The sequence below is a fragment of the Habropoda laboriosa genome, unplaced genomic scaffold (assembly GCF_001263275.1).
Source record: "Habropoda laboriosa isolate 0110345459 unplaced genomic scaffold, ASM126327v1 scaffold350, whole genome shotgun sequence".
In the NCBI taxonomy this organism is placed as follows: domain Eukaryota; kingdom Metazoa; phylum Arthropoda; class Insecta; order Hymenoptera; family Apidae; genus Habropoda; species Habropoda laboriosa.
The window spans coordinates 648,359-659,380 of NW_017100524.1; positions in this window are offsets into that span (position 1 = coordinate 648,359).

Genomic DNA, 11,022 nt, shown 5'->3' on the forward strand with positions numbered 1-11,022 from the left:
ATTCCCTCCCTATAAAGGAAGAGCTCTTATTAAAAATCATCATGTGATCTTTTCAATGTTGGCAAAATTAAGTATTATAATGTTAAGGTTAATAATTAGAATGTGGTGGAAATTTGGTAAAATATAGTATTATTACTGATATAAATTTAATACGATCACATTTTATTATTACCTACAGGAGAAAGGTGAACAGAAACACTAACAAGTGAAAGCTGAAATTTTTTAACATTGATTTTTTTGCCGATTTTGCGTGCAATGAATTAAATTGCGTATACAATAGTTAGCGGAATCGTTACTACGAAAGCCTTATTTATATCAGTTTTCATAAAACGCATTGCGAAATGTTAACGAGCCAACGAAATTTTATGCAACACGATTTTCGCGCTCTTACGTGAGAAACTGTAGCTTATCCGCGCGTGAATCTGACATAATTATGTTATCAATTACATCTAACCTCGTGTTACAATAACGTGTACAATAAAATGTATAGTCCTTCTGCATGATTCCTCTATGATTTAGCTTGGTTTTAATTGCTAGACGACGTTCTGTTGATAAACCATCTCGATAAAAACGTCTCTTTAACAATTTAAAGGCAATCTTGCGAATGGATATTTCATAAAACATGAAACAGATGAAAACATTAATGTCGCGTACCTATTTACCAGATTACAAAGTCTGAAATTAAAATGAACGTCTCGCCACTTCTCCAACGCAATCTCCTAAATTCTAAAAAGGAGACTTCCCGCGTAAAATCAATTGGTCGCCTATTTTCAGGTAAAAATAAAATCATTTTTCTTCCTTTTTACTGTCTTAAGCTTTACTAATCCGTTGCACCGTGAAAATAAAAGCGATCGAATCGCGTTACAAAAACCATCTTTTTTCCGTTGGCAAAAATAACAACGAAAGGACAGGAACAAAGGAGAAAGGTGGTGCAACGAAAAAATAGAAATCCTTGAATGCATTACATATTACGAAATTCAGCTCGGTGGAAGGTTTAACGAATCGCAGAAAAGAAAAAAGAACCGACAGAAGCGATCTTAGAAAGTCTATAGAAAGAAAATCTAACAGCACAACGGGACTAGGACATTGAACTAATCGGTGATTTTCATTTTTTCAGGGTCGCGACGCGTGCGAACTAAACAATGAAGTCTGTCTGAGCACCGCTCGTGTAATTTCGCTCCTCTGGAATATCGGTGCCTATTCGAGAAATTTGTAAAAAAAAGAAGAAAAGAAGAGAAACCGACAGACTCGATTCTCCGTCGAACAGTCCCCTGTGAACATGTCCAAGTACAATATCCAAGATTTCGACCTCGAAACGGGGAAACAGGTCCGGTTAACCGGATACAGTAACGCCGCCTTCGAAGACCCACTTCAGAGCAACAACAATGATTCCGATCAAACTACCGAACTCGAAAATAGGCTGAGCAGCATTCGTCCTTGCACTCAGGACAACAAAACTGTGAACAACGATGGTAAGTGTGTATTATTTTTTATTCCTTTTCATAACCTCCGTTTTTTAATCGCCAGTGTTAACCCCTTGATGTATGATTTCTTTTCCTGACTGTGCATCTAAGCGTCAGCTGTTTACTGTTTTAGTACTGTATTAACCCTTGGCGGTCCTGTGTCGAGTGAAACTCGACGTAAGAATTTTTGCCTTCAGGTATCGTATAATGATAAATTATAAATGGTAATAAACCATTCTTTTATGCATCAATATTATACGGAAACTTAGTATTTTATGAAATGATATTACGCTGAAATATTGAAATAAAGGGAACCGACCGTGGTACTGCCCGAGAGTGACCAAATGAGTGCAGAGTAACTGGAGTATTTAGACCGCAATTAATTAAATTTGGTAATCTTCAGTTTTATAAATTAAATCGACAATTAGAATTATCCCACGGCGCCGGAATGAATTTTTTTTTTTTGATACAACACATCGCAATATGCATAAATAATATGTAAACAGTTAGAAATAAAACTATTTAACCGTTTGAGTGCCAAGGAGCGCGGTCGCGTATTAGATGAAAATTTGACAAATATTACCATCTACTTAAATGAAATGCTCTTACTAATCTTGTCATCGTTGGTCACCAATGACTCTCCACGGTTTTCAAAGTGTTAATCACGCACGCAACATCCCACCGCACGCTACCGGAATACGGAAATAGAATATAAAACATCCCTTGGGCGATCCAAGTTACAATAACCGATTTTACGTAGAACACCGTATAGATACTGAGGCCAATATCGCTATTGTGTCGTCGGTTATTGGACAGTCGACGACGACGACTACTACAACGAAGACGGTTTTATTAGTAACGTCGGTATAGGTAGAATTCAATGTACCGAAAGTTTTTTATTAATATCTCGGAAACTAATAAATACCCAAAGCTAAAATTTTTTACATTTGAGATCCACTTCCCCCCTGAAATTTCAAGTCAATCGGCCTCTGGTGCCTTTCAGAAGTACAACCGATTTGCCATATAAAAGCGTGTAAATTGCTGTATTACTATTATGGCTACTCTTCACTCCCACACTGTTCCTGGAGCCGATTATTTAGCAAATAATTAAACTGCTTTATTTGCTAACACTCCATATAATTAAAATTTACGGATGATGTAATTACACGAAAAATAGAATTATTTAAATATGTACGTGGTATTTGAAGTTCGCTTGAATGGCTGTAGTTTGTACAGAATATAAGTACAAAAGTGAGTTTTAGATTCACGTGGACTAGTATATTCGCCTGCGATAAAGTCTAAGTCCAAGTTTGTGCAGTAGTTGACTATAGCTTCAACAACAAGGGGTGGTCACGAATTGTTTAACTTCGATTTTGATCCGTTTTCGCAGGGTTGTAGTATATAGGTTCCTATTAATGTCAGCAGAATATTAAACGTCAATACTTAGTAGTTTTAAATATTTAAACAATTAATGTTACGTACCTTTTTGATATGTTGTAACATGAAAATTGTATTACAATTAGTGTAGTGCTTTGAACAGCTGTGTCGCGACCTGATTAGGACGCAACGAAGCCTCGGTCTGGCGGATTATGGCAATAAACGACTTAGTCACATTTGGCTGCCAGACCGAGGTGCCGATGTTCGGTCGAGAACCATACATCCCCCGTGGACGTACCGGTGCCATAAACGAACCATAGAAAACTTGGAACTGTAAACCTTTCGTTACTGGGGATCGAATTTCTTTACAACAAATTCCGTCCCCCAAAAAATCACATCTTTCATCGATCAATAGCAGAACACACCACATTTTCCACCTCCATAACACAACAGCCAATCAGAACCGACCTAATGCCTATATATACACCTACACACCTAAAAACCGACAATCTTTGTAAGACTAGTGCACGCGACACACAGTCACGCAGCGAGCAAACTGAATACATCCAAACATCTACTCTGGGCAATCAAATAAAAAACATCTAACAACCAACGAAGTTTAATATACCTCGAACCAGCTAGAACAAACATCAGTCCACGTTCAGAACTCCTGGTCATAAGATTTGATCAAGTTCCACGACGTAACAAGCTGGCTAGGAGAGGAAAGTTCATGTGATCGAATCCCACTCAACCGATGTCCTTTTTCTTCGTAATTCACTTTGCATCATGTATGCATTTGAAATATTGAAATAACAAATGTATATGGCTATGCAAAAGTATGTGTTGTTATATAGTCAAATGCACCTTTTTCTGTTTACAAATCAAGACAAATACTTTGACAGTGCCTTTCTATGTATTATTATTATGCTTTACTATTAATTTCAAGTGTCTGTGTACTCTATGTATGTTACAATGTGGACGGTGTGCTGCAAAATTGATCTCCGTGCGAGAAATATTCTACAACGTCAATTAAATTGCTTTTCCAGAAGAAGGTAAAAATAAAAAATAGGTGTAGCAAATAGTCATTTATTGTATGTTCCTGTTGCAGGAATTTTTAGTGTTTTCAATGTATGTGTGATACTTATCAGTCATCTACATGCACTCTCGAATGAATTAGGAAAAAACATCGTTCGAGTGGGATTCGATCTTGTGAACTTTCTTTTAATTGAGGTGAAGTTGTGTTTGTGGAGAGAACAAAGTGGGTGTGGTCTGTTTTTTGCTCTTGGTTAATGGACAGCTCGTCTTGGAGGCGATGATACTTGTGGATTTTGAAATTGGAAAGGGAATATGGTGGTAGGTTAAGGGTGACGATAAAGAAATGGTTGCAAAAATTGATAGCGGTGCATTTGGTCTGCAGATGTTGAATACGATCAAAAAGCACGAAGTTTATTAAATTAATATTGTAGGAATAGAGGAAACAATCCAGGGCCCCAACGGGAATCGAACTGGCGACCTCTGGCTGGCAAACCGAGGCGATTTCCTATTTGGGTATGGAGGCCCCGATCCTACAATATTAGCCTTAGAAATTTCGTTCGAATATTTATGACTGATATTATTATGACAGTAAATTGTGCGCAGTAACAAAGGACTTTATCGAATTTTCTGAATAATAATTGTAATATATAATAACACAAAATGTCTTATAAGGTGTTATAAGCATTTATCTTGAAATTGTTAAAGGGAAATACAAAATTATTGTTTCTTTTATGCTTCATATTTTTAAAAAACAGACTTCTTTTAAAGATGTAATCAATTTTTCAACTTTTAAATAGATGTTTTCGAATTTTATATTATTTCTTTAAAACATTTATATTTTTATTACAAATCATTGGATAAATGGACATTGTCTGAAAATTATTTTTGTAAGAAAATAATTACTATAATACATCCGGAGTTTCGTAAATTTGAAAAATATTATTGTTGCGTTGTCAGCTTCACCGAAAAATCGGTAGAAAAGGGAAAATGCCTCTGGTAGTGAGATGGAACCAGCGATGTTTACGTTTGTCGCGTCAGTGGTCAACTGCTGTGTACCACCTGCACCAGTGTCGCCTTTCCGATTCTTTGTTTTCCCAACCGTGTTAGTGTTTTCGCTTTCTAGAGACTGATTTCACTTGTTAGGACCCTTACACCACCGTTGGTAAAAAGCGAAGCATGTAAACAGTTAACAGCCGTTTTTGCACGAAATTCCATTTAGGTCGCGTATACCACCCATACTCCACGATGTCGCATTTATTATACAAGGTGGGGCAAAAACTTTATCCACCTGAAATATTTCCGTTATCTGTAATAATATGGAAAAATGTTATATACAAAACTTGCATGATATGGAGTAGGATATGATGTGATGTAAATACTTCTTACGCGGGTAGAGACATAGAGAAGATTTCGAGGTCATCTCTGTTTTTTTAAATAGTGTACTATATTTTTGTTTGCCTTGTTGTTGGCTTATATTTTGTTTGGTTGGTGTGGTGATTTTAACATGTAATAAATTCGTAATAAATTAAATGATTTTTCTTTATCAAGTTCATTGCGAATTGCCGTGACAAATTAAGTATTCGTATACCGAAACTGTTCGGGTCGCGTAATGTTCGATGCTTAATTGCCGAACCGGTACGCGAGTTTAATCACACCTTGATTTATTCAGTGTGAAATACTAAGAACTAGTTTTATTTGCAACAGAGTGATACTTGAGGTCTACTTGAGGTCACTATCAAAATACTAATTTTCGTAAGACCAACTGCTAAGACTTCCAAAAAAGGACGCGCTTCTGCCTCGTTTCCTTAGTTTTATCCACTCGGCCAGTTGCTGATTGATGGCCGATTTCTTCTGGGGGTGGTAGGTGCTGACTCCTCATTGCAGGAGGTTGTTTAGGTGGGACGCAGCTCTTTCCAAGGGAAGGGGATTGTTGCTTAACATTAGAAAACCCCCATTTTTGGGTTTTTCCCAGGGGTTGCCGCGTGACTTTCCACCGCGCACGTGACCTCTCCACGGAGGGTACGGTACGCGCGAGATACCTCGGTCTGGCGGCCAAGTGTAATCGGACAAGTTTATGACGATAATCCGCCAAACCGAGGGGTTCGTCGCGATTTCTTGCGAGGCAACAGAAACTTATAAACAACAAAATAAAAAATCAATTCTTTAAATAAATTGTAAAATTATACGTTTAATGTCAATTAGCTGCATAGTATTTATGCTTGTTTATGGTTTGTTCATGTCCATGTGAGGTAGATAGAGGTATTATCTCAATAAAGCTGATGACACATATGATTTGGATATCGTTTGGGTATATGTAGGTACTAGAGCTGTTACTTAAGAGACACCCGGGTACCCGAGTTACTCGTGAAATACTCGGGTAATCAGAAAGTACCCGGGTGAACAGAAATTATCCGGGTATCTCATGAGATGAGATAGCTGAGAGTAGATATCTATTATTCCTCGACTGTTTGGGTACTTAGATATGTGTAAAACAATAATAAAAGAGTGACGGCTCTGGCCGTGGACGGTCAGTCGTGAGTGACCCTTTGACGCAGGAGAGTACGTCATTTTCCTAGACGCCCTACAATTGTTTGTTTTCATTTCTTGCAATAGTAATTGCTGACAACGCTAGCGGTAGCGGCCACCGAGATTTCGACTGTCTTATGTACATATTCGAGTACTCGTGAGATACCCGGGTCGATCGGGTTATTTTCATCTACCCGAGTATCTCTCCTGCAAGGGGGCGTCCAAGGGCGTCCGGGGCTTGGCGATGCCCCGGGAAAAGTCCGAGCTGGTTTACCATTACCGAGAGGAGTAAGGTCCCTCCACTGGAAGTGGTGCTGGTGTCCACCCACGAATATCTCACCGATGATGTAGACGGTACCTCGGGCCGGCCAGCCTTTCCAAGCCACGTCGGGGGCTGTGGCGGGCATTCCGCCCTCCCCTGACCATCCGGGCTGGGCCAGCAGGGGTTCGTGTCAGTGTGGCGCGGGCACCTGCGGCCACAGCACCGGGGGCTGGCCGGGTTTGGTGTAGGATTCGAGGTGGCAGTGGTTAAGTCGCATGCTGGCTAGGGGCCCTTTTTCCAGGCTCCGACGTGTGAGTTGCGAACAACTCCGGGACCAATCTGAAGAATTGGTAGAGTGTTGGAAAGTCGCTCCGTGCCACCCATGTACCCTTCGAGGGTCTAGTTGGGCTGCCGCGCTGATTAGGCGTATCCTGATCCTCCGCCATTGGGGGCCGTCTGATTTTACGGCGCAAGCTTGGTATCGGACGTTAAACTACCACGACACTACCCGGGTATCTCATGGGTACTCGAATACGGTATCTCAGATACCCGGTTAAAAGTAATAGCCCTAGTAGGTACTGTAAGTTGCTGAGAAGATGACGAAGTTGCCTGACGAAGAGAACAAATAAATGTATCGAGAGCGAGTGAAATAGTAAAAAGCGAGTGACACGACGAACCTCAGAACATTGGCGTAAAAATAGAATTCAGAATATTACTGATAATATGACGTAAAAATTTCCTTACTTTTCATATGTTCAGAAATGTATTAAAATTAACTTTTTGTAATACACATAGCAATTTTATGTGTTATATTATGGGAGTTCCTGCTTCGGTGCGTGTTGAGTTTATTCAACCCTCCAGGAATAATCTATGTACTTGTGATAGTTTGTTCCTTTTATTTGTGTTAGTTGAATAGTGTATATTGAGTCTACGCTAGAATCACTTTGTCCGAAAGACTGTTTCTCTTCGGAAACTTGCCTTCTTTTCTAGGCACACACGGACGCAGACGAGTGCCGATTTTATTATATTTATTACATTTTACATCAACCAGTTTAACATCTCTTCCTTCTTGCCGCATTTTGTTGGTGGCTTATTTAATTGTACGCTATGATAAGGGGCATTGTCTATCGCGATAACGAAATTGCCAGATATATTGGGAATTAATTTTTCGCAGAACCACGGCACCTTGGTTTGGCGGCCAAATGTGACTAACATTTTATGAAGATAATTCGCTAGATCTTTAAATAAAATAAATTTTCAGATACGTGAAATTTCATGAAAAATTAATAAGTGATTTTTTAATGAAAAAATTATGCTTCATTTTAATACATCAAGGTAATACCATTTAAGGATACATTTAATTTCTTATAGATATGTAAAGGAAACTAATCAAATTATGTTAACAATACAGCAGGGTCCTCGTATCTGTGGTTTTATTCACGGTAGAGCATTGACCGTGTCCCCCGTAAATACGAGAATTCTACTACTGTGTCAGAGTGTGTTATTTGAGTCGAGTAGTGGGGCCTATGGAAGTTTCATGAGTGGGGATCGGATAGTCGTCCCTCTAGTCATCTTCTCAGCAACTCACAAAGTACTATGCAGAGCTGGTAAGATTGGAAGGAATGTGGGTCTCATTGGTTGTAGCGGACACACTCATAAAATTAGATCACACGTATTTTTATTATTGGTCGAAACGGTCACACTACTAATCCATCGCGTGACGGTGAGCATCAGAGTTTGAGCGAGCGAAAGACCCCTCTTACTCCTGTGCCGTCCCGCGCGCAATCTTTCCAGTTCTGCATAGTACCTGGTGTATGTAATGGATATTATTCATCATTCATTCTTCGTGAAGGCTTATTCTTATCGTTAGTATACAACAGCGCAGCGAGGAAAATAAGATATTTATATTCTCCAATTTATCATCATAAGATTACTTTAACCGAGTTTTTTAAATTTTCACAATTGAAGTGAGATTAATCGTTATTGTATTTGAATTATATTCTTTGGTCCCAAAAAGTAGACAATTTTCATTTGTTTATCAAAAGTTTTGACGACAAAAATTACTACCAAGTTCTGTATCCCTGTACAGTAAAGCTTTTAGCAATGAGACATCACATAAGGTTTACGCCTACGTGTTATACGGATAAATAAGACAGGCGCTATACGCGCATATATTGTATGTATGTACATATGTACGACTAGTGTCTAGATTTCCCTGATGGCGAAGCTAGAGTGGGGAAAGTCTGCTTTGTTTGCGAATAAAGCTTGGACAGCACATTATTCTATTTTACTCGCACTTACACTTTCACACCCTTGCTTAATCCTCCCGTCTCCATAGATAAATATGTATACATATACATACTTACATACATATGTATGTAGGTTCGATAAATAACGGAAGTTCGTTAACTCGAAAATTAAAAAAAATTTGAAACTTGGCAGAGATGTAGTTCAATTGACACTACTACCGCAATCAGCCAAAAAATTAAGAGTGGTGGGGATAAATTTTGAAAAAAATAATATTTCTCTCCCGATTTTTCTCTGGAAAAGCCACACAACTTTAAATATAACTTTTTTCCATATCTTGTACGGTTTAATAAATATTCATGATAATATGAAAACTTACAATTTCTTTGAGGGGTGTTTTCACCCCCAGGACAGTTTCATTGGAGAAATAAAAAATGGTTTCGTTATTAGCGTCAATGAAATTGCATTTCTGCAGAGTTTCAAATTTTTTTGAATTTCCAGATTCTCTCGTGAGTGAAAGTTAACAAAAAATGTACCAGTTCTTGTAATATTTACCTGCTTTCTTAAATTTCGTAACCCAATCTCGAGCCAGTGTACAATGTAATCGTCAGTGCGCTAGAATAAGTTTCACCAAGTATTATTAATATTTCCAGGATGAAAATGAATATCTAAGAAACATACGCATATTGTGTAAAATCATTTTTAAAATGTATATTACACGAGAGAAGGCATGTATTCGGAATACGAAAAACTCGCTTCAATGGAAAGGCACCAGATTCATCGTGGTACAATTACGGCTTCAGCTTTCTATATTTCGAAGTAGTTTTTCTGAAATAATAGCGCGAACGAAGGAAGTGCATATGTGAACAGAGAAAAACGGGATCATTCAGATTTTCAACAGTTAAACCTCCACCGCGGTAATTATTCTTCCACACATACCAATAGAATTATGTATTACTGATAGCTTTTCGTTTCATGTAAATTACTTTACGTTATTTTATTATTCAAATCTTTTTCCTTACGTGCAAAATGACAACAAATACTGATTTTTTAAATGGCGACAAATGTTTTTTGCTATACTATTGTTCTTGCATTACACGTATAATAGTACGTATTTTAAAATACATAATGTAAGGGAAAAAATGTTCATTCGTCATTTTTATACACAATTTCAGAAAACGCATTATCATATGTATTTCAGTTTTGTTTTCGAGAAGTTACAAATTAATCATGATTTTAATTCGAAACAAGTTTTATTGATTGCTTTCGAAATGTTAATCAAAGCATTGATTTTCGATTTCTATGAACACCAAGGATCGAATAGTTCTCGTTGATTGATCAAAGAACTGATATCTGTATATTTTCTTATTTTAAAGTCCAAAGATCAGGTTATATTATTAATTGAGCCACTCAGAATTCAAAGTACATTAAGTTAAATTTATTAAAGTTTTGTTTATTTATGAAGATTTAAGCACCCAGCATGTGCTTTGATACTAAAATTGGAAGAATTTAAAAAAATAAAGTTAATCATTTTGGCTTCTGAGTGGCTCAATTGTGACTATATATCATGTACAGCAAACATCCGCGTAACGTGTGTGATATAGGTACTCCCAAAATGTAGTATTTATTTTTCTATCGCTTTACTATTAAGCCTTAATACGTGGCTAATTACCGGCATTATGCGTGAACTATTACAAATTTTTCGTCGCATTGTATAAATTCACGAAATTCAGTAGCTAAGGTCTAAGAAACTCTAATCTATGCCTGAGGTTGCTTTCAATAAAAGAATAAGAATATATTTTCCGCATATTCTAAATTATACAGTTAATAGTACGATATAATCCATTCGTACTACATAAACTTTTTGTTGTAACTCAACGACGGATTTAACCGTGAGAGGTGAGATCGCAGAGAAGAAACTCATTGACAGACTTCCTCTGTAATATACAGGGTGTCCCGTAACTCCTCGAACACCCGGAAATGGGGGGTTGCTGGGATGACTCTGAACAACTTTTTCCTTTACCAAAATGTTGTTTGAAGCTTCATTTTTGAATTATTAACGAAAAACACTGGCCAATCAGAGCGCGCGTAGAGCCCGCGCTCAGGGACGAA